Source organism: Neovison vison, chromosome 1 (genome assembly GCF_020171115.1).
Source record: "Neovison vison isolate M4711 chromosome 1, ASM_NN_V1, whole genome shotgun sequence".
NCBI lineage: Eukaryota > Metazoa > Chordata > Mammalia > Carnivora > Mustelidae > Neogale > Neogale vison.
Window position 1 is genome coordinate 97094115 of NC_058091.1, and position 25637 is coordinate 97119751.

Below are 25637 nucleotides of genomic sequence, written 5' to 3' on the forward strand. Positions count from 1 at the left end.
TTTGGGGTAAATATCCATTAGGGCAATTGCTGGGTTGAAAGGTAGCTTTTTTCAACTTTTTGAGGAATCTCCATACTGTTTTTCAGAATGACTGCACCAGCTTGCATTCCCACCAACAATGTGGGAATAAGGACCCTTCTCTGCATCCTCATCAACATCTGTCATTTCCTGACTTAATTTTAGCCATTCTCTTTGGTGTGAAGTGGCATCTCAATGTGATTTTGACTTGTATTTCCTTGATGCAGAGTGATGTTGAGCACTTTTTCATGTGTCTCTTAACTATTTGGATGTCTTCTTTGCAGAAATGTCTGTTCATGTCTTCTGCCCATTTCTTGATTGGATTATTTGTTCCTTAGGTGTGGAGTTTGAAAAGTTCTTTATAGATTTTGGACACTAGCTCTTTATCTGACATGTCATTTACAAATACTTCTTCCATTCTGTTGGTTGTCTTTGGTTTTGTTGACTGTTTCCTTTGTTGTGCAAAAGATTTTTATCTTTATGAAGTCCCCAAAGTTCATTTTTAGCCCTTGTTTTCTTGCCTTTGGAGATGTTTCTAGGAAGATGTTGCTGCGGCTAAGGTCGAAGAGATTGCTGCCTGTGTTCTCCTCAAGGATTTTGTTGGATGGAAAAGACATTTAAGTCTTTTGTCTATTTTGAGTCTGTTTTTGGTGTAAGGAAATGGTCCAGTTTCATTCTTCTACATGTGGCTGTGCAGTTTCCCAACATGATTTGTTGAAGAGACTCTTTTTTACACTGGATATTTTTTCTGCTTTGTCAAAGATTAGTTGTTCTCTATAATCAAGAGTCTGTTTTTTGGTTTGTCTTTTTTTCCCCTTTGTTTTGTTTCTTAAATTCCACATATGAGAGAAATCATATGGTATTTAACTCTCTCTGACTGGCTTATTTTGCTTAGTATTATACTCTCTCTAGCTCCATCCATATTGTTGCAGATGGCAAGATTTCATTCTTCTTTACTGCTAAATAATATTCCATTGTTTATATATACCACATCTTTATCTATTCATCTATTGATGGACATTTGGGTTGCTTCCATATTTTGGCTGTTGTAAATAGTGCTGCAGTAGACATAAGGGTGCATGCATCTCTTTGAATAAGTGTTTTGTATTTCTTGGGTAGATACCCAGTAGTATGATCACTAGATCATAGGCTAGTTCCATTTTTAACTTTTTGAGTAACCTCCATAGTTTTCCAGGGTGACTGCACCAGTTTTCACTCTTACCAGCAGTACACCAAGGTTCCCATTTCTCCACATCCTCTCAAACACTTGTTTCTTGTGTTATTGGTTTTAGCCATTTTGATAGTTATGAGGGGGTACTGTAGTTTTGCTTTGCATTTCCCGATGATGAATGATTCTGAGCATCTTCTCATGTGTTTGTTGGTCATCCGTATTCCTACTTTGGAGGAACGTGTTTTCATGTCTTATGCCCATTTTTAAATTGGATTATATACTTTTTTGTTGTTGAATTGTATTAGTTCTTTATATGTTTTGTATACTAATCCTGTATCAGAGATGTCAGTGGAAAATATCATCCCCTACTCCATAGATTGTCTTCTTGTTTTGTTGATTGTTTCCTTTGCTGTGCAGAAGATTTTTATTTTGGTGTAGTCCCAATAGTTTATTTTTTGCTTTTGTTTCCCTTGCCTCAGGAGATATATCTAGAAAATGATACTACATTAGATGTTACAGAAATTATTGCCTTTGCACTCACCTAGGATTTTTATGGTTTCAGGTCTCACTTTGGATCCTTACTCCATTTTGAATTTATCTTTGTGTATTATAAGCCAGTGGTCTAGTTTCATTCTTTTGCACATAGCTTTCCAGGTCTCCTAACACCATTTGTTGAAGAAGCTATCTTTTTCCTATTGCATATTCTTTCCTCTTTTGTTGAAGAATAATTGACTATATAAACATGGGTTTATTTCCTCGGCTTTTTATTTCATTCCATTGATTCATAGGACTATTTTTGTGTCAGTACCGTGATGTTTTTATTACCACAGCTTTGTAATATCGCTTGAAATCTGGGATTGTGATATTTCCAGCTATGTTTTTCTTTTTCAAGATTGTTTTTGCTATTGGTGGTCTTCTTTGGTTCTGTATAAATTTTAAGATTGTTTGTTCTAATTTGCTGAAAGATGTTGGTATTTTGATAGGAATTGCATTAATCTTTAGATACTTTGGGTATGGATATTTTAACAATATTTGTTTTTCCAGTCCGTTATCATGGAATGTCTTTCCATTTGTTTGTGTCATGTTCAATAGCTTTCATCAGTGGGGTTTTTTTATTTTTTTAGATTTTATTTATTTATTTATTTGACAGGCAGAGATCACAAGTAGGCAGAGAGGCAGGCAGAGAGAGGAGGAAGCAGGATCCTTGCTGAGCAGAGAGACCGAAATAGGGCTTGAACCTAGGACCCTGAGATCATGACCTGAGCCAAAGGCAGAGGCTTTAACCCACTGAGCCACCCAGGCACCCTCATTAGTGTTTTATAGTTTTTAGAGTACAGGTCTTTCACCTCCTTGGCTAACTTTATTCCTAGGTATTTTATTATCTTTGGTGCAGTTGTAAATGAGATTGCTTTCTTTATTTCTCTTTCTGCTGCTTCATTATTAGTATATAAAAATGCCATATTTCTGTACACCAATTTTGTATCCAGTGACCTTACTGAATTTATTGATCACTTCTAGTAGCTTTTTGGTGGCATTTTTTTATGGTTTTCTATATATAATATCATGTTGACTGCAAATAGTGAAAGTTTTACTCCTTTATTTTTTAAATCAATTTGGATGCCTTTTATTCCCCTCTTCTTTGATTTCTGTGACTAGGACTTCCAGTACTTTGTTCAATAATAATGGTGAGAGTGAACATCCCTGGCTTGTTCCTGACCTTAGGCAAAACCCTTTCAGTTTTTCACCATTGAGTATGATGTTAGTTATGGGTTTGTCATATTTAGCCTTTGTTACATTGAGGTATTTTCCTTCTAAACCTACTCTGTTGAGGGTTTTTTTCATGAAGGATGCTGTACTTTGTCAAATGCTTTTCCCGAATCTATTGAAATGATCATATGGTTTTTATCCCTTCTTTTATTTATGTCATGTATCACATTGATGGACTTATGAATATTGAGCCAACCTTGTATCCCAGGGATAAATCCCACTTGATCATGATGAATGATTTTTTAAAAATATCATTAGATTTGGCTTGCTAATTTTTTTTGAGGATTTTTGCATCTGTGTTCATCAGATATATTGGCCTTTAGTTCTCTCCCTCTCTTCCTCTCTTTTTTTCTTTCTTTTCTTTTCTTTTTCTTTTTTTTTTTGCAATGTCTTTATCTGGTATTGGTATCAGGGTAATGCTGGCCTCATAGAATGAATTAGGAAGTTTTCCTTCTTTCTCTATTTTTTGGAGTAGTTTGAAAAGAGTAGATATTAACTCTTCTTCTTTTTAAAAGATTTTATTTATTTATTTGACAGATACAAGCAGGCAGAGCAGCAGGCAGAGGGAGAGGGAGAAGCAGACTCCCTGCAGAGTAGGGAGCCTGATGCTGGGCTTGATCCCAGGCCCCTGGGATCATAACCTGAGCAGAAGGCAAATGCTTGACTGACTGAGCTACCCCAGTGCTCCCGTATTAACCCATTTTTAGATGTTTGATAAAATTTACCTGTGAAGTCATCTGGCCCTGGATTTTTTTTTTTTTAAGATTTTATTTATTTATCAGAGAGAGAGGGCGAGAGAGCAAGCGCAGGCAGACAGAATGGCAGGCAGAGGCAGAGGGAGAAGCAGGTTCCCTGACGAGCAAGGAGCCTGATGTGGGACTCGATCCCAGGACGCTGGTATCACGACCCGAGCCGAAGGCAACTGCTTAACCAACTGAGCCACCCAGGCGTCCCATGGCCCTGGATTTTTATTTACTCTTCATTTTTTGATTACTGATTCAATTTCATTGCTGATTTTCAGTCTGCTTAAATTTTCTGTTTCTTCCTGATGTGATTTTGGGAGGTTATATGCTTCTAAGAATCTATCCATTTCTTATAGGTTGTCCAATTAGTTGGCATATAATTTTTAATAATATTCCTTTATAATTTTTGTATATCTATAATGTCAGTTTTTATTTATCCCCCTTCTGATTTTATTTGAGTGCCCTCTCCCCCTCTTTTCTATGAGTGTGGCTAAAGTTTTACTGATTTTGTCCATCTTTTCAAAGAACCAGCTCCTGGTTTCATCAATCTGTTCTGTTATATTTTAGTTTTTATTTTGTTTATTTCTGCTCTAATCTTTATTAGTTCCTCCCTTCTGGCTTTGGGTTTTATTTGTATTATAATATTATTAATATATTCTATATGCTGTACAATATATCCCCATGGCTTATTTATATCATAACTGGAAGTTATTATCTCTTAATCCCCTTCACCTCTGGCAAGCAAAACTTATTCTTTGTATTTATTAGTCTGTTTTTTTTTTGTTCATTTGTCTTTTTTTAGTATTCCATATATAAGCGAAATCATATAGATATTTGTCTTTCTCTGTCTTTATTTCACATAGCATTGTACCCTCTAAGTCTGTCCATGTTGTCACAAATGGCAAGATCTCCTTTTGTTATGGCTGAATAACTTTCCATTATACATATACCACTTCTTGTTTATCCATTCATCTACTGATGGACATTTGTGTTGTTTACATATCTTGGCTAGTGTAGTTAATACTGCAGTAAACATAGGGGTGCATGCATCATTTTGAACTAGTATTTTTGTTTTCTTTGGGTAAATGGCTAGAGTGAAATTACTGGATCATGTGGAATTTCTATTTTTAATTTTTTGAGGAACCTCCTTACTATTTTTCCACAATGGATATACCAGTTTACATTACCACCAACAGTGTACAAGGAATCCCTTTTTATTACATCCTTACCAATACTTGTTATTTTTTATCTTTTTGATACTAGCCATTCTGACTGGTAAGGAGTGATATATCATTGTGGTTTTGATTGTCATTTGCCTGATGATGAGTGATGTTGAGCATCTTTCATGTGCCTGTTATGTATTTGGAGAAATGTCTGTTTAGGTCCTCTACCCATTTTCTAATTGGATTTTTTGGCTTTTTGGTGTTGGGTTGTATAAATTCATTATATATTTTGGATACTAACCTTTTATCAGATACATCATTTGCAAATAGCTTCCCACATTCAGTAGATTGCCTTTTTGTTTTATTGAATTTTCCTTTGCTCTATAAAAGCTTTGTGTTTTGATGTAGTCCCAGTAGTTTACTTTTGCTTTTGTTTCCCTTCCTCAGGAAACATTGGCATAAATATGTTGCTGAGGTTTGCTGCATATAGTTTCTCTTGGGAATTTTGTGGTTTCATATTTAGGTCATATATATATACACACACACACCATATACCATATATATATATATGTATATATATATATAGTCTTGTATTTAGGTTTTTAATCCATTTTGAGTTACTTTTGTGTATCATGTAAAAAAAACTGGTCCAGTATCATTCTTTGGAATGTAACTGTCTAGTTTCCCAACATTATTTATTGAAGACTGTCTTTTTTTTCCATTGTATGTTCTTGCTTTCTGTGTCATACATTAACTGACCATATAAGAATAGGTTTATTTCTGTAAATGCTCTTCGAATCTTGAGATTTGCTAGGAACTATACTTGGCTCTGTGTGAGTGTTGGGCTGCACTCTTACTTCCTACTCTTTCCTCTGATACTGTTGCTGTAATTTCCTTGCATACATGTGCTTATTACTCAGCTGAATACTGAAGTGGAGTCTCTATAGATCTTCACATTTCCCTTGCAGTGTTCTCCTCTTTAGGACTATGTCCTGTGAGCTTTAGTTGCTTTGGTCTCCCCAGGCTCTCAGCTCTGGTTTCCAACTCCCTGCGCTATAGCCTGGAAACTCTCAAGCTGGGGGGAAATTGTAGGGTTTACTTTGTTTCCTGCTCCTCAGGGATCACTATGCATCATTGCTTGATGCTGAGTGTTTTTGTAAACTTGTTTCAAGTATTTTGAAAACCTTATTCTATGCATTTTGATTGTTTGAGGCAGGAGAGTAAATCTGATCCCTGTTACTCCATGGAGGCTGTAATTGGAAGTCTAGGCACAATTGTTTTAAAATCCAGCTCAGTTAGTTGTTGTAAGACCTTAGATATGTTTCTTTAGTTCTTTGAACTTAAGTTGTACAACTGGGAATGTATCACAGCTCCCGTAGGAGAAATAAATAAGATTTAAGTTGTGTCCAGTGTGGTGTTGGATATATATAATATATATATATAATATTTAACAATGTTTCTTTCCTCTGTCTTCTCACTTTCCTTTGCTCATTGATGATGTTAAAAAATATTTATTGAATTACATTAAATTAAATTCTGTGACTTCAAATTTACTGATCCTGTTCTCAAAATATGATAATTTGGGGGTGACCACATTGTTGAAAACTGTCCAAACTTATTTTTCTTCTGTGTCCAGGGGCAAATGAATCATCTGGTTCTATTGCTAAGATTCATCTAACTTTCCTGGGGAACTGCTAAATCTTACTCTGTTAACATGAAGAGGAGAGATACACAAGTGAGGCTTATTGAACAGTGTGGTTCTTGATGTCTAACGTCTGCTTTCCTATTCTCCTGTTCTAAATGACGGTTGGCAAGTGTTGCAGAATTATTATATTACACGCGCTTGACTATCATTTAGCAGAGCTGAGATTATCGAGAAATCTCAGATTCTTTTAATCTGTAAGATTTCACTTAATTCTTACTACATTTATATTTGGGGAGAGACACATAGATAGAATGATAGTATATTTTTTGAAAGACTTTATTTATTTGTTTGAGAGAGAAAGCAGAGGACAGAGAGAAAGAGAGAGTGCACACAAGCTTGGGGGAGGGGCAGAGGGAGAGGGAGAAGCAGAATTCCTTGCTGAGGACCCTGAGATAATGGCCTGAGCCAAAGGTAGATGCTTAACCAACTGAGCCATTTAGGTGACCCTAGAATGATGGTATTTTGACACATTATTTGTATTTTTCATAATGGTGCTTGGCTACTTATGTATATAGTTGTAGTTAATTTTTATGTGTCACAAGATTTTATGAATTCTTTACTTAGTAATGGGACACAAGGAAAATAGTACATGTGGCTAAAGTTTGAGATTTAGTCATAGACTAATGAAACTTATTCTGAGGTGGCCATAACATTCATTACATTTATTTTTGAGCAGTATTAATAGCCAATTTTAGAAAGAATAATTGAATTTATTATCTTCACTTCCTGTAGTTCATCTTGCATAACTTTATCCAATTAATCTTCTGTAATCACTGCTTTCACATTGCCTTTCCCTCTCTCAAAAAATGTTTAGGAGATCTTAGTTCTTTATTGGCTTTAGAAGGGAACTCTTTTGCCTTTCTTTCATGTCTTTCTGCACATAGATTTCATTAATCATGCATCCAAATAGGTCAGAACTTTCTCTTTTTAGTCTCTAATCTCTCCACCTTTTTGTTCTCAGTATCTTCTCATGTGTTTGTTTTCTACCTCTATGCCACCAATTCACTTCTCTCCTGTTTCCCCAGGTAGGCGTGAGGCGCTTGCTCAGGCTTTTGTCTCTGGATTTAGTGTCAACGATGGCCATGAAATGTTGGGGAGGCCTCACGGGCCATGGACGAGTCTTCCTCTCGGAGGATTTGGCCAGATCCCAGTTGTTTTTACGTCCTTACTAAAACTTTCCTTTTCTCTAGCCATCACTGATACCCTTTTTCCCTCACCAAATTCTCATCAAAGAATGTGTGATTGCAGAATCATAACCAGAGCTGTAATACTATATTGAGGTAATCTAAATTAAACCCTATTTTTAAGTAGGAGAAATTGAAGTCCATGAGTTTGTAATTGGTTCAAGATCACACACAGAAGCAGTACTGGACACTGAACTGGAAGTCAGCCTTCATATGTCTTTGGTCACTGCCCTTCAAAACCTGTATACAAAATTTTATTCATTGTTCATTCAGTGAATATAGACAGTGCACCTTCTTTGGCTCCATCTTTTAATTCATGAAGAATCCTGAGAGGTAGATATTAGTATTGTGCCCATTTTATAGGTGGGTACTAATCCAAGGCATCAGAGTTAAATGGCAGAGTTGGTTGCAACCCCACTAGTTTGGTCCTAGGGCCTGATCTTTTTTTCTTTTTTTCCTCTGAGTGTTTAATCATCCTGTGCAACTGCCTCTTTTTGCTCCTCTGGCTAGTTTTTCTATACTTGAAGCACGAGACTGTGTTTTTGTGTTTTTCTCTGTCTCCGCTATGGGAAGTAAGCTCACAGTGTACCTCAATATTTGTGACTGATTAGTGTTCTTATCTAGCAAATTGCACATTGAAATACTCCCTAAATATAAATCAACATGGCCATACTTAAAGTTTTACTGAAGTCATTTGAACCCAGCCTAAAGCTGGGTGTGTACACAGAAATTAAAATGTGAGGTAATTATGCAGATAATTAAGACACAATCCTGCCATTTGTTTTATTAATCTCACTTTCTTATGTTTGTAGATTACTTACCTATGTGCAAGGATTCATGTTTAGCAATGTAGTTCAAACCACTTGGTCTCCACCAATCATTTAGTTATTATTTTTTTTCCCCACAAAGGAGGCAAATATGTAGAGGATTTGGATGGCAGAGCCACAGTCAGTTCTTTCAATTTTCTTACTGAATTTGTTTCATTCGTACCACATAGTCCAGGGTTTTCAGTTGATTTCTGCACCGTCTGGTCTGTGCAGAATCTGCCTAGCCATCTTCATGCTTCATTGCTCCATATGGGATATATACATGAATAAAAGCATGTCCTGTCCACGCTAAAATGGCAAGTGAATATGGAAGCATTAGGGGTCCACCTGCATCTGCAGGAAGATTTTCTGGATAATTACACAATCTCAGTGTCTGAAATTGAAGAAAGTAAGCATGTCCCCAGAACGGGCGTGGGGGGGAATCCTTCTTTCAGTCAGGCTATTAAAAAACAAGCATCAAATTTTTATTGAATGAACCAAGACAATAATTTCTGCCACATGAAAAACAGAACATTATCATTATTCTCTCATTTAAGCCAAGAGCAAGATAAGCTCTGGGGTACCTGGATGGCTCAGTTGGTTGGGCAGCCTGCTCTTGGTTTCAGCTCAGGTCATAGTCTCCCACTGGTGAGATCCAGCCCCACGTAGGGCTCTGCTCACTGCGGAGTCTGCTTCAGGTTCTCTCTGCCTGTCCCTATAGTTCTCTCTCTCTTTCTCTCAAATAATTAAAATCTTAAAAAAAAATGAGTAAGATAAGATCGATTTGCTTTTAGCTCTTAAGTGAATGTTGGTGAACTTAGGTTTATATAACCAATGACAGGATTCTGAAGTCATAGTTAATAGTATGAATATCAACTTTTCTTGACATTAGTATATACATATATGTTGGTGAGAAGTTCTGTTTAATTCATAGATTGCTCTTTTTTTCTCTTACATGTAAATGATAAAATTCTTTTTGAGCTGAAATGGAAACAGAGGCCCACATTTAGCCAATTCAAAAGTATTATGATTAGGAACAGAGTTGCTTTGTTCTCTTAATAGATTGGTGAACCAGCCTAACCATTGTCTTGAATCTTCACTGGAATTTATTTTAATAGCTACATAATATCTAAGAATTTTTGTTCTGGGAAAAAATGAAGAGGTCACTTTATATCTCTTCTGTTTTATTTATGTGAGAATAATTATTTAGGGGTCATGCCTGCTATTAACACTGCCATTTGGAAATATTACTTTCTAGTTTTAGTTCAATTTGTATCTATTAGAAGTAAAAAAAGAACAGTTTTTTCCCCCTGATGGGGGAAAAAAAACCCCACCGGACTGTTGATGTCTTTTAGCACACTAACTTTGCTTGTTAGGATGATTTAGCTGAACTCACTTGAACAGAACTACTGTCTAACTTTAGCTGTGTCTACAGAATGGCAGCATGCAGACCATTTGCTGAAAAACTGCTATAGTACATCTCACTAGGTTTTTCTCATGAACAAGGAAATATATTATTAAGGGAGGCTACTACTTGATTTTTATGAATTTCATCTGATCACCCAGATCTGGGATTGTAGAATGCAGATATAACCTTGTGTTTCAACACATATGTGCTCTCTCTTTCATTTTTTTTTCTTTTTTTCTGGTTGACTATTTCCACTTACGTTACTTGGGATAAAATTGCTACTATAAAATGAAGCATCATTACTAAATCTCAATGATGCCCAATTAGGAAGGAGTCATGAAAGGTAAAGGAGAATTTTGACAAGAGAAACTCAGCAAGATTGGCAGGGCCTATAGGAAGAGACCCTAATTAGTGCATTGGATCTATTTAATCATAATCAGAGATACTAATTGACTGGGATGTGACCTACTAAGTATTTGGCATAGATCTGGAAAACATAATGTAGAACAAAGACTAAGTTGCTTCAAGGGTTGTAGAGTAGGGATCACATTTCTTCTGTAACAAAACTGTATAAAAATCTTTTGTGGTCACACTTTTCTCATTATGGAAATGAATGCATGTGGATAGTGGGGTGTCCATGCATGATCTTCCCTGTGCCATCTGGACAGGTTGAGGAGGAGGTACTAGTGCTGCCATAGTTTAGTGACTTACGTTGACTAGTCACCATCACTGGATTTTTATGATCAGTGGAGACCAGAGTGCTCTGACAGCCACAGTGCCCAGATTGGCTGTGCTGTGGCTTGGTTAATTCAACTTTATTGTGTCCAGGCAGCCTGGGCACTTAGGTTCTTTCAAAAGAGTGAATTACCAAATATCCTTTGGGTTCTGTGGTGTGTTGGCCAGTGATATATTGAGGTACATTCCTAGTGTCTTACATCATGACTCTGAGCCGTGGTCATGGCACTATTGGCAGATACTTTTGGATCTTTTGTCATGTGTCCTTTGGCCTGCTTTCAATGAACAGGTGCTTTGATCCTTACATTGTTTATTTTAACTCCGTTGCTTCTGCTGTTGTTACTTTTGCAAATATTTGAGGGTTTATCAGAGATGGTGGCAATTGCTATGATTGTCACACCTTTCACCACCAGGCAAAATAGGTTTGTTTGTTTCTTTCTTTCTTTCTTCTACTGGGGCTGCAATGCTTTAGAAGGTCGAGATCTATATATACTTATATCGTGACATAATGCCTTATCCACGCTATAGACATGGGCCATATCTGTGGTTTTGAGACCCTTCTCCTCCTTGGCACTTTTCTCTCTGAGGGATCCTTGCCCTACCTGAACTGCTGAACTAGGCAAAGGGTCTTTGTGAGATTCCTTGCGTGTAATAACCTATGTGACTGGAAGTGTGGTGACTGAGCAAGGGCCTTGTCACAAGCCTCCTACCCCTCCTTGGGCATCGTGGCTTCGAGTGCATGCTGATCTAGTTTATTCCCATAAGAACAAGAGTGGGAACTTACCAGTTATTTCACTTAATCTACTAACCTAAATTTAATAATCTAACTTTTCTCGTTTTGAAAACCAGTATATTGGAAAAGTGGCTTTGACCTCTCTGCCATGGTCTCTGCCTGCCTTGTTGGCTTTTACTTAGTTCCCAACTTTTATTGAGCACCCACTATATTTCAGCCACTTAAAAATATGCATATATGTGTATATATACATTTGAGAATATTATTTCAAACTGGGAGAAAATACAGTTTCTATCTGTATCAAACATTGAGTGAAAGATACTATTGGTATGAGATACCATAATATGGGGGTATTTACTGCACATCAGTTATGGTTCAGATACTGTTCTGAGTATAGAGCAGTGAAAAATGCAGAAAAAAATATATGCCTTGATAGAGCTTACATTCTATCTTAGGGAATCGTAGGGGAGGGAACAGATTATAATAAAAATGCAGGGGTAAAAGTGAATTTGTGAGATATGGTATGCTAGACAGTTGATGGTTATACTGAGAAAGATAAAGCATAGAAGGCCTCACTGAGAAGGTGACATTTGAGCAAAGGCCTGGAGGAAGTAAGGGAGTGAAGAACATTCCTTGTAGAGGCCATAATAAGTGAACGGGCCCTGATTCCAGGAGGATGTATAGCATATTGAAAGTACAGCAAGCCGTGGAGATGTACAAAGGAAGAGACAAGTAGGAGATGAGGTCTCAGGAGTAATGAGGAGAGCGTAGAGGTCAGAAAAGTTTGCTTATTGTTTTTGTGGACTTTGTAGATGTATTCGTCTCTTAACCCAATTGGAATAATGTGGTAATTCTTGCGAAGATTTGGCTACCTGGGGAAATTTATAAATATAATTTCTGATACCCATAAAATTATCCCATGTCCCAGTATCTTTATATAGGCTTTATTGACATGTTTAGATAGAGAAAGATAGCAAGAGAATGAAGAATGAACCCACGATGCACGTACTCCTCATCATGATGGTTTAGTGGGTAGTATTTAACCTTGTTTTCAAAAGACTGAGACGTCACAACTGAATAAAAACAGCTGCTTGTGATTTGTCCAGTATAAAATGTTTATGAAGTTTTTCCTTTTTAAAATTTCTGTTTTTCATTTTTGCTCTACTTTCACATATCTATTATTTCTTATTTTTCAGCTTGAAACAGTAAACAGGTCAGATAATTTTAGGTGACAGTCTCAAATCAGGAACAGTTTTTTGGGCAAGAGATTGAACTTTTGGTGATAAATTTATATAGATAGTTAGATGGATAGATGGGTGGGGGGGTATGTAGGGAGATAAACAAGGAGAGTTCTGCTTGCCTTACATTGGTCTAAATGAGATGAGAACTCCTAAGTGAATTTACTCCACAAGTACCTGTCCTTGTAACAGCATTACATGAAGCCAACAGGTAACATTTTGACAGAGATACAGCTTCTCTTTCTCAGCACTGCTCATTACGCAAAGTGAATTTTCCATTGTGTTTCCATTATCATTTTGATACGATTCATGATGGCCTCGTAGATTACCTCAAGGGTTGTAGATAAGTTAATATGCTCTTATTTAAAAAAAAAAATCCCTTTTCAACTCCAGCAGGGGTTTTTCACTGGGACTGCCATCTGGGTGTTTATACAGAGACTCCCCTGGTTCCCTTTACCCCTTGATATTGTATGTGTGCATTTAGTCCACATGTATATTTTTCTGAGGAGAGAATTCTAACCCTTACCAAATTCTCAAAGGGATCTGTGATCTGAAAAACACTAATATCACTTGTTTAATAGAAAACATTTTAGTGGGTGTTGGGTGGCAATAAGACAGAGCATGACATCTCCATATAAGAAATGGCATGGTTAGGGCACTGAATGCTTGTTCACATCAATTAGCAGGCTTGAAATTTTCTATACCAACCACATGAGTAGGAAGTAATCCAAGGAGGGAAATATTTCAAAGGGAAAAATGAGATGAAGTTTCCAGCAACAGATGAATTCACTTATGGACCCAATTGTTGGGCAAAGATGGATGGAAGGAGGAGGAAGATTTTTCAGTTGCCCATTGCCATTTATTGCCCTCCCAACTTGGAAGTGTGTGCTAGCTTGGAGGTAATTGTGTGAAGTGTTTAAACATCTTTTTTAGGAGCCCAACTTGCATTGGATTACAGAAATAGAACACATTGAGGAAATTGGATACAGAATGGTTTCTGTTGTGAAGTGTTGGAAAGCAGGAATAACTCTCTTATACAGAAAAGAAGAGAAGAGACTTCATGTTAGAACTTCCTGAAAAAAATCTCATATGCCATTTTGGTGAGGTCCTGGTAGACATCAAAAAGAAATGTGCTTTGGAGACTTGAGAAGAAAAGCCCAAGACTATCCTAGTAAGGATCTCTGAGGAGATTTAAAGACAGGACAAAAAGGAGAAAATATCACTCACGGCAGAACAAGAGAAAGTGGCTCTTTTACCACCGCCTTCTAGTTTAGAGGTTAAGAAACTAGGAGGGGCCTTGGACTGGAAGTATTGTAGAAAACAGATTAATATGAATTCCCTTAGTAGGTTGGAGGAATTACAGCAATGTGCAGCACATTTTACACAACAGCTGCCCAGACGTAGGTGTTAGGGAGAGGAAACAGTAATAGTTGGTCCAAAACATAAGCTATAATGAAAATATTTTATGACCAGTTTGCAAAGATTATGTAGAAGCAATAATAAGGGTGGCCAGCAGTGGCGACAAAGAAAGAATTTACATTCATAAAGACTTGCTGGGCTGACATAAATGCTGAAAACTATAGATTCTCAAAGGATCAAAGAGGACGTGATTGAAATGGGAGAAGAAGCTAATAATAAAAGAAAATATGTAGGACATTTTAGTTTAATATTTTTAATTCAACAAATACGTTATAGGCACCAGGGCATGTAAGGATAAGAAATATCTGTGTCTTCAAGGAGCTTCTAAAATAGTTACACAGTTAGGAGGAAACACTGCAGTAATATAGATTACAGTGTGCTGTGCAGAAATAGTGTGTCCAGACAGCACTTGGCTAGGGGCTGCTGGAGATGCAGAGATGAATTCTCATCTTAAGGAGCTTAGTTTATACCAGTGAGTGGAGTTAAGTCATGCATACAACTCACCTTCACGTGAGCAAGAACATATTAACTGCTACCAGGGACAATGGTATCTGTGTTCAAGGAAGGTGATCTCTTATCTGATCAAGGGTAACAGGAAAAAGTTTTAGAGAGAAGGTGACATTGTCAGTGGGCTCTGAAGGATGTGTAGAACTTTGTCAAGCTACTAGATGTTTTCAAAAGGAACAGAAGCACAATATTATAGGAATTATCTTGGTTTGGTCAGAAAAAGCCTTGTATGTATGAGTAAACTTGGAATGAAAAATAACCAGTGGCATCTTTTCTCTGGTATTTTACAGAAAACTGTAGATAATTACCTTTTAGCAGCATGAGGAGGTCTGAGATAATCCTTGGATGTCTTCCAGCTCTACAATCCAGTGATTTTCTAAGCCCATACCCAAGGAAAGTAAATGCCTATTTATTTAAAATAAAATTTATAGCCCTACCAAAAAGGACTTGAAAAAGTCTTATAAATGCCTCTGTTAGTGATAATATTAATTGCAACCATATTTTCCTAAATTATCCCAGGAACCTTATGAGTCATGGATAATAATGCTCATTTTTCAGATGAAGAAATGCTCAGAGAAGTTAAGCAACTGCCCCAGTTCACACATGATTAGGACTCCCAATCATGTCCTACTGACTCCAAATATTTCTTAACCACTCCTCAATACTATCTTGGTACCTTTCAGCTGGAAGCCTAACACAACACCAAAGTGGTTATGTCAGAGTTCCTGTTTGTCACCAACAAAAATCCACTCTGGCTCATGGACGTGGAGGAGTTGGTTAAAGGGAATTGGCCAGCTCCAGGCAGGGCCAGGGAGTCAGGCTTGAAGTGTGTGCATCCCTAAAGCATACAGAAGGTCTCACCGCCGCACTGGTTTAGGGGAGGCCACGTGACTGTGCCTTTGCTCACAGCTTTGCCCCGGGTGTGGCTAGTCCTGACGCAGGGTGCCATAGCTGGGACCTGGGCCACTGCTGCTCCTGCATGCGGGATGAATCTCTGCGCTTCTCTTGGTGGATAAATTCCACGTGGAGTCTCCAATGCCTCATTTCACTTTCTTGATGTTGCCTGTGGGTTTGTCTCATTGGCAGAGCCTAAGTCATAAGTCATGACAAGTTACAAAGGAATCTGGGAAACAAATGCCTAGCTTCTTGCTTGGGAGGGGTATCCTCAATCAAGAAATTCTCTGTAAAGGGAGGATTTTCAAAAGCTTCTAAAGAACTACAGATCAGTGGTCAGTAGAGGCTGATTTTGAATGAGTCCAGCATTTATCTAAACTGTTCTTTATCTGTCTGGAGTTTCTCTCAGCCCTTTATTCCCTTGTATTCAGAAGGTGACCTTACCAGCATCTCAGTTCTAACACCACGCCAGCAGTGACCCAGGCAGTAAAGAATATATCACCGAATTAATTTAGTGGAAACACTAAAACATTCATGGTCTTAAAATTTTAACAGAAGCCTGTGTTTTCTCCATTAAAAAAAATTAATCGGGTAGGATGTCTTTAATCAAAAGACAAGTCAGCTGGGTCACACAAAAGACCAAATAATGGCATTGTAACTTTACAAATTCTCTGACTTTTGGCTGCTTTTTATAAGCCTGAAAAAAATATCAAAAGCAGTAAAAACTTATATTATTTCTGTCAGTAGTCCTTTTCATAAAATGTTGTGAAAACAATCTCTTTAAGAAGGAAGCAACATACTGAGCAGCAAGCCTCAGTCACAGGAAGTTCATTTTTTCTTTGGCTTACAGCCCAATGCCATCAGAACTAATTAAAAACAGAGCCACGCTGGTATGGGGCTCAGTGTTTGGGTTTTACAATAACAGAGTCGCAAAGCAGGGGGATGTCTAATGAGAATAGTTTCTGAGTTTGTTTTGTAGCATTGGGCAACTATGTCAATTACTGGAACTGCAGCTCAGGGCCAGCACCCATGCTGGGATGTGAGAGAGTCTTACTGCCGTGCAGATTGAGCTTCCACTTTGATACATGCGATATGCATGTCACTTGTATACTGGGGCGGCTTCTTGGCTACAGACTACATGAGAGGAGGCTGATGCCACCTTGCTCCGCTCGTCTGAGGCCAGATCAAATGTTACGAGGCCCAGATTTCATCTGCATCATTAGCCACGCTCCAGTTAAAAAATGAAACATGTCCTCTGGTTGGGAAAGTATTGGAAATGAAAGCACTGCCTTACCCAGCCATATGTATAAGCTGCTGGAGAATTCAGGGGGATGGGGGAGGGGGCAGAGAAAGACATACATACCAAGGTAAAGTTAGAAAGATGAAAAAGCAGTGTGGCCAATGAATGGGTCACTCAGGGCCAAAATATCCCTTCTGCGTTACTTTATGTATAATAGCAATAAAAAGCAAGATTTGGGGGGGTTTCTTTTCCTTTTTTTCTTTGCCTAAAGAATAACACTCCTCGGTCCCCTCGCAAAAAGAACCTCTTATTTCCTGTCTGTGAATTTGGTGATCATGATGCATGGTCTTCTGGTCATTTAAGAAATTGACTTGCAAGAAGGAGGTAGAGTGATGAAAAAAGCTGGTAGTTTTAGATAAGAAATTATCAGTAGAGTACTTGTAACTCTGTGCATGTTCTCTTCAGGTTTGTAATTTAATCTATGTTCAAGGTGAGTTTTCTTTTCTTCGTTCAAAACCTGATGGAAGTACATTCCAGTGCCAAATGTAAGTACCACCAAATATATTAAAATAGTACTGAAATGAGAGCTCAATGGATCTGTTCTTTTTTTGTGATGTAGTGCACTTAAAGGCAGTACTATTTATTTGTATTGTTTTATTTATATTCCTGTTTCATATTTTTTAAGAATATATGCAGAAAAAATCAATGAATATGTAATTTTAATGGATAAATTCAAATAAATATGGAGTTTTATGAATTAACTTATATAATCAAGGTATTAGTTATCTCAATTATTAATGGCTCATGAAATGTATACCTAGGTATATATGATCTTTCTTGATGCTTTTTAAGGTTGTGAGCAGACAAGCATGACAGATGAATGTGTTATGGGAACAAAATTTTAAGAAGGTCAATTATATATTCTAGTCCAGCAATATTTATATGAATTAATCTGAAACATATAATGATTAAGATACTATTTCTTAATGTGATTAGGCATAAAGAAGGAGGTATTTTGGAAGTGCATGCAATTATTAATACTTTTCAAAAGAGAGCATAATTTTACACTTTTTCTTTTAGTATTTTTACTCTCTGGGTTCTTCAGTCAGTGTTAGTATTGGTGATTCCCCTGATAACATGTATAGTGTACTCTTCATCACAGTAATGTTTATCTGCCTTGAAAATTATATCTGCTGAAACTTGATAAACTTAGAGTTCCTCTCTGTCTCTCTCTCTCTAGCATGTTCTCCTACTCCTCCAATGGTCTTTCATCCAATATCCTGTAAAGTCTTTGAATAGGAGATGGAAGTAGCTATTCCATCCCTAAGGTGTCAAGTATCCTGGCTCCCAAGGGCTCAGAGAGCAAAACTCTGGACAGAAGACCATTAGCGATCAGTTTTGGAGAGTGATAGTAAAAGCAACCTAGGAATATCATGCTAGAATAGTTGGTAATGCTGTGGCCAAGAGGAGAATGGTGCGTACTAAAAATTGGCCTTGGAACTCTGGTGCCTGTTAATCTTGGGCCAGAGAAAGGACAGGGAGCCCAGGAAGAAGGAAGGAAAGAAGATGGAGACTGAAGGAAGTCTTGGCAAGCAGAGACTTCTGCAAGTTAAGTTCAGGTCCTGGGACAGCTCCTGAGTAGGATGGGTTAGGCTCTGCCAAAAGTCTACTCTCTCCAAATAGAAAAGGCCCACGTGAAATCAACCTTCAGAGCAAGGTTTCTAGGGGAGCGTTGCTGGGGTGGAATATTGACTGAAATTCACCAGTGGTCAAGTGAGGTTAGAACAGCAACAGCAGGCATGAATAAGGCATTTGATGTTTTTGTTCTTTTGCTAGAAAAAGGGATGAGAAAACATGTGGTAGGAGAACATGTGGAGGGTTTGAAGGGTTTAGAGTTTTTATTTTGCTTCCTGTTTATACTCGCCTTCATGGACAAATGCAATCTATTTACATAAGGGAGTTTGTAGAGCAGCCGCTGTCCCTGGTATAATCTTCTTAATGCAGACATCGATTTTATGAATCTATGGCCTTTAGTTTTAGAGCCAGGCAAGGGGAAGGGAAGACAAAGTACATTTAATCTGATGTATGTTATGTGCCAGGTACTTTATGGCATATTTCATTTATTTCTCAGTAACACTCCCAAAACAGTGGGTGGTAATCACAAGTAAAGAAACTGAGGCTCAGATAGATTTAAAAGCCATTTAACTTGTAAAAGCCTGAACTGAGATTTGAATATGGTACTCTCCATTCTACCACCTGTCATTAATATTTCCATTATATTTCTTAAGGCGTTTGAAAGTCATTATAGTTCAATGGCACTTCAAAAGGAAGTACCTTTCAGGTACCTACTGCTTATATGGGAAATTATTCTCCCTACTAAAGATAAAGGTAACGTCCTTGACGAGGGCCCACATGACAGTGACAGCAGTCATGTGTATTTATGAGTTGTTTTATCATAACTGCAGCAGATTCACAAACGTCAGTACGTGAATCATCATGTAGGAGATTCATGTTGAAAAGTTATTGGAGGGACATCTGGGTAGCTCAGTTGGCTAAGTGTCTGCTTTTGGCTCAGATAGTGATCCCTGGGTCCTGGGATGGAGCCATACACCTGGCTCCCTTCTCAGTGGGGAGTCTGCTTCTCCCTCTCCCTCTGCTGTTTTCCTGCTTGCACTCTTTCTCTCTGTCAAATAAATAAATAAAATCTTTAAAAAAAAGTTATTGGAGACAAGTACAAAGAATGCTTCTGAAATTAATTAGGAAGATCCATATTGGGTTTGGTTCCTCACCCCTCTTCGTTGTTGAAAGATTTTGTTGGATTAGAGAGAATCTAAAGTGGCACTTAATGTCAAGCTAAGACTTTATGAAAAGTACTCTATGGCCTCTTTTCACCCAGCTCCTGTAAGAGATAAGTTTCCGGATGGAAACTTTTGCTTTCTAACATTCCTTGTCACTGAAACATTCTCAGAAATTTCTATACGTAGCCTATGTTGGTGTCAAGAAGTTGATTAAGTGTTAAGTGGAAATTTTGCATTGTTACCGCCCAAGTTCATTTCCCTATCAATTCAGTGGCACCAGATGTTCCTTGTTTCCTGTTTAGGCACTGTACTGTGGCAGTGGTGTGGGGGGGCTGGTGTGCTGCTCTTTGAGTATGGCGTAACTTCAGAGATCACAGGTAGGTTTCTGACAACAGCAGGATCAGTACACTTTACTAATGAGACCTCCCATTTGGGTGGCAGCATTGCCCCTGGTGCAAATGAGAAAGGACTTGTGTTTTTTTATATCGTCCTTATTCCTCTTGACTTTATCCTTTTTTTTAGAAAACATTTATGAAGCTTTCATTGGATGCAAGTCAATATAGGGATGTTACAAGAGGAGAAAACAGAGTGCTGTACTCAAGGAACTTTGATCTAGTAGGGAAGTTAAGGCAGATGGAAACAAAATTCTGTGGGGTCCATGAGGACATGATACTTTACCAACTCTTCTGTTCTCTAAACCAGTCGTTCTCTTTGGCTCTGGGAGGTGTATTATTTTTAAATTTAAAAAAAATTTTTTTTAAGATTTTATGTATTTTATTTGACAGAGAGAGAGATCACAAGTAGGCAGAGCAACAGGCAGAAAGAGAGGAGGAAGCAGGCTCCCTGCTGAGCAGAGAGCCCAACGTGGGGTTCGATCCCAGGACCCTGAGACCATGACTGGAGCCAAAGGCGGAGGCTTAATCCACTGAGCCACCCAGGCGCTCCTAAGAGGGTTTTTTTTGTTTGTTTTGTTTTTGTTTTTTAAGACTTACTTATTTATTTTAAAGAGAGAGGGAGAGAATGAGTTTAGTCAGGGGGTGTGGCAGAAAGAGAAGGAGAGAGAATCCCAGGGGACTCTCTGCCAAGCCCATCCCTCGACTCCTAGATCATGGCCTGAGTGACAGTCAAGAGTCAGATGCCCCCCTCCCCAACTGAGCCGCTCAGGTACCCCAGGCTCTGAGATATTTGAAAAAGACAAATATGAAGAGATAAACCTGGTTTTCCCAAGGGAAAATAAAAGCCAATTATCTTTTCCTATAGACTCTTCTGGATTTTTTTTTTTTTTTGATAACCCCATCATAAATTTTGCCCGTGACTAATTACCACTAGTGGGAAGTATAGGTGGGGAAGGTGAATAACTGAATGGGCTCCCAAGATGATGTAAGATGCTACGGCTTCACTGAAGCACATACTCATTACTGCATGTAGGACTTCTTCGAAAACAGAAGTGGAGGCTATTGGCTTGTCAAAGGAATTCTTCTGTGTTATGTGAGTTTGAGTTTGTTGGTCCACATTTTGGAATATGACCTTGTCAGATTCAACCACTGAAAATAGATGCCAAAGAGCCTAGTGTTATGAAGATTTAGTTGACTGTGTCTTGTAAACAATTAAAAATAACTCCTTTTGTCCTCTAAAAGTAGTTGAAGGGATCCACTACATAGGACCCTTGACCTGGCTGTAGCTACTCTTTATGAGTTTGTCTTAGTAACATCTAACCTTATGATGTTAATTACCACCCCCAAATTTCTCCTTAACTGAAACTTAAGAACGTCTTTAAAAATGTTGAGCATTTCAAAAGCAGCAAACCCAAAGCATTAGAATAGTCATGCTGGTGGTAACTAACTTGCCTATGTTATGTCTTTACTCATGAGCAACTTATATATATGAATGAGCAGAATAAAAGGAAGAAAATATTAATTGACTGAATTATTTGTATTTAAGTGGGATTCCATAGTATACATTTTCTTGGGAATTTGGGTTGACTATGAATGTTGTCTGAGAGTGGGAATATAAAATGTTGTAGCTGCTTTAGTAAAAAATCAGTTTATTAAAATGCTTAAACGTGGTTATCATATGATCCAGCAATTCTGCTCCTGGGTATATGTCCATGCAAAAACTTGTACATGAATGTTTGTGGCAGTTTATTCATAATAGCCAAAAAGGGGAAACATCAAAAAATCTATTGATTGGTGAATGAATGCATGAACAAAATGTGGTCTATCTATATAATGTGGTCTATCTATATCTATCTATATAATTGGCAATATAAAGAAATGTAGCATTGATACATGCTGCAATGTGGATGAACTTTGCAAGTCCTACACTAAGTTAAAGCAGCCAGATGCAGTGCACTATATATTGTATGATTCCATTTATATGAAGTGTCCAGAACAGGCAAGTTTATAGAGTAAAAGAGAGTAGTGGTGGCTTACATCTGGGAGTAGTATTGATGGGTCTGGAGGGTGATAGCTAAGGGGTACAGGGTTCTTTTGGGGGTAATGAAAACAAGGTCTTTTGTGGTGATGAGTGTATGACTTTGTGAATATACGAAACACCATTGAATTTTACACTTTAAATGGATGAAGTATGTGAATTATATCTTAATAAAGTTGTTTAAAAGAAAAGAATGCTGCCTATATATGCAGTCACAGTATATAAAACCAAACCACTTTATATTATCAGTTTTAAAACTTTCACTTGTGTTTTGCTAAATGACCTTTGGTCTCTTTTAATAAAGATTTAGTAAGACTTGTATTCCATTTTATAAGGTGGGTATATGAGAGCTAGGGGAGCTATCTGATTATCACATATAATACACCAGCAATGCTTTTGGTCACCATGTTAAAGAGCCCCCTTTTAACCATGAAAAATCTGACTGAAGTCAATCACGGGAGAACCACATTCATTTCAGAAGGATTTTGTAAAAGCAAAAGTAATTGGCAATAATATATATAGGACTTGTAAATATTATATATACTTCATGAAGTTAGGTCGAAAACTTCTGGGCTCTTGTCATGTGGTGCTGTATTTGTACTGCGTTCTTACAGCATGAGGCCTCTTAAATTCATGAAGAAACATTAAAAATTGTTTTTAGCTACTTAGGACTCCTCATAGAATATGAGATATGGTTGTCATCTTCTCCGGGTCTCCTCACACAGCAAACTGTAGAAAAGGGACCTTGGTCTTCTGCTCACATTATCTTAAAGTACCACTTGGCAAACCTGAATAGACTAACACAAATTTTTCTCCTTCATCTTATTAATTATGTAGTAAGGTATCAGTAATAGAAAGAAGTCTTGATTCTTTTCTTCTGACATTTAACGAAAGAAAACCTAACCAATTTCAGTATCTATAAAAACAAAAATTCTTAAAGTATCAACAGTAAAAAATTGGAGACACCGTCTCCCCCTTGTAAACATTCAAAAACTTGACATGTAATTACTAAAGATACTTTTTTTTTTTTTTCAGGGATACATATATAGGTTTGTCAAGTGGTGTGCTGGTAAATAGTTGACCAGCTTCCCTTAAAAAGAAGCAGCAGCAGCAGAAGACTTGATTTTTAGCGGTGGCTCATTTTTGTGGGTAAATAGCCCACCATGGCTGATTTTCAGGCTACCTGTGAGATACCTCTAATGAGCAGCTGAGAAAAGACACACACAGTGGCTACTGAAAGCTTGACTAAGCTGGCTGGAGTACATGACTGGGTGCTTCCTAAATCACACATACATACACAAATACACAGACACATGTACTGGACAATGACATAAAGGCACTGTTATTTGTAATCTATATTTCTATTGGGAATGAGAACCCCAATCATTTAGTAGGGGTGTGTGGGGGGAAGGAAGGGTTGAATGGGTGTGAGAGAGATGGGGGAGAGAGACAGACAGGCCAACTTGATTGAGCAATGCCTCAAGTATCTCCAGGCTTTGGTTTACTTTACTGTCCATGAGCAAGTTGAATTAGATAAATTCCAAGATTCCTTCCATTTCCAAACTTGTGAAAATAGTCATTATGAGCTGATACATGGCAAACTGCTGGTCTCAGTGCAACATGGTGTAGAGCGCTTGTATCTGTTCTTTAGGAATAGTCTCTTCAGCTGCTTTTGATATTACCCTAGTTTTTTCTCTTGATCTCTAGATTTCCATTCCCTACCTTTAGTTGGCTGCTTCTAATCTCATATGGGCTTGAGAGAAGCAAGCATGTAGGAATATATAAGTTATGAACAAAAACTGATGTCTGAGGGGCTGGCTATCCAATGGACATAGTGTGGAACATTATATTATGTTATGAAGTGCTTTTTGCTCAAGGCCTTTACAGTGATTGGAAAGCTGAAGTTACCATATAAATGGTATCTGTGTATTTTATTTTATTTTATTTATTTATTTTTTAAAGATTTTATTTATTTATCAGAGAGAGAGAGGGGGAGAGAGCGAGCACAGGCAGACAGAATGGCAGGCAGAGGCAGAGGGAGAAGCAGGCTCCCTGCCGAGCAAGGAGCCTGATGTGGGACTCGATCCCAGGACGCTGGGATCATGACCTGAGCCGAAGGCAGCTGCCTAACCAACTGAGCCACCCAGGCGTCTGTGTATTTTATTTTTAAAGATTTTATTTATTTACTTATTTGACAGACAGAGATCACAAGTAGGCAGAGAAGTGGGCAGAGAGAAGGGAAAGCAGGCTCCCCGCTGAGCAGAAAGCCCAACATGGGGCTCGATCCCAGGACCCTAGGATCATGACCTGAGCCGAAGGCAGAGGCTTTAACCCACTGAACCACCAGGTGTCCCGGTATCTGTGTATTTTTTAAAAAGATTTATTTATTTTAGAGAGAGAGAGTGCACACATGTGTTGGGAGAGGGGCAGAAATAGAGGGGCAGAGAGACTCCCAAGCAGACTCCACGCTGAGCACAGGCTGACATGGAGCTTGATCTCACGACCCTGAGAACATGACCTGAGCCAAAACCAGGAGTTGGATGCTTAATTGATTGCACTACCCAAGCACCCCTGTATTTTTACTGTGTATTTTATTATTTAATGTTTATTCCATGTTTTGGCTTTATTGCATTATACTGGTAGTTTTTAATAGAGGAAACTTCAAGAAATTCAGGTTTGTTTAGAGGGAAAGTTTTATGTTTTATAGAAGATCATTTTTAAAAAAAGATTTTATTTATTTAGAGTGTGAGTGGGCAAAGGGGTGAGTGAGAGAGGGAGAATCCCAAGTGTACTCGGCACCAAGCCTGGAGCCTGACATGAGACTGATCCCATGACCCTGAGATCATGACCTGAGATGAAATCAAGAGTCGGAGGCTTCACTTACTGAGCCATCCAGCTGCCCCAGAGGGCACATTTTAAGAAAGCTAATTTTTACATATGGAAAAGTTGAGGATGAAAGTTGATTTTAAAACTATGTATTATACCTAAAACAGAAGTAAGATTAGAATTCAGAATTCCTAACCCTTAGGACCATTCACAGATTTGTAATTCACCATCTATACAAGAGTTTCAGTAAATGGGTCATAGTCCCTGTTTTTGGATAAAATTTTATTTCCAGGGCCTTCAAAATAGATGCTTGAAATATAAAGTGGCATTGCATACTTTATAAAGCAATTTGATTTTGATTCATTTTCACTGGTGGGAAATTCTAGTTCAGTCATTCTTGTGGATCTCCTTTCTGTGTCAAGGTTTAGGGGTCTTAAGCAGCATCAAAGATGGTTACAAAGCCTTAGCTGGTGGTTACTTCTGGCCATTGACCCTCTTTCCAAACAGTTTCCTTCTTAGTTGTACGTATGTTTGCCTTTTATGCACAGCAACTTTAGTTTTGAGAGTCATTGTTGTTTACATAGCACAATTGAGATGTGAGAAAATTTTCAGGGCTTCCAGCAGTGCCATCTCTAACTCTTCAATGACACTATTTTCCTGAAGGTCTTGCATCCTGCTTTTTTTTTTTTGTTTGTTTGTTTGTTTTCCTACTCTGGGACCCATAGGTCTGTGTCCGCTCCCCAAGTCAGTAAGAAATTATTTTTTAATTTTTTAATTTTTATTTTTTTGTAAAGACCAGCCTTCTCCTTTGCTTCTTTGCAGGTACTCTGCTTTTTCCTGCACCCTGTC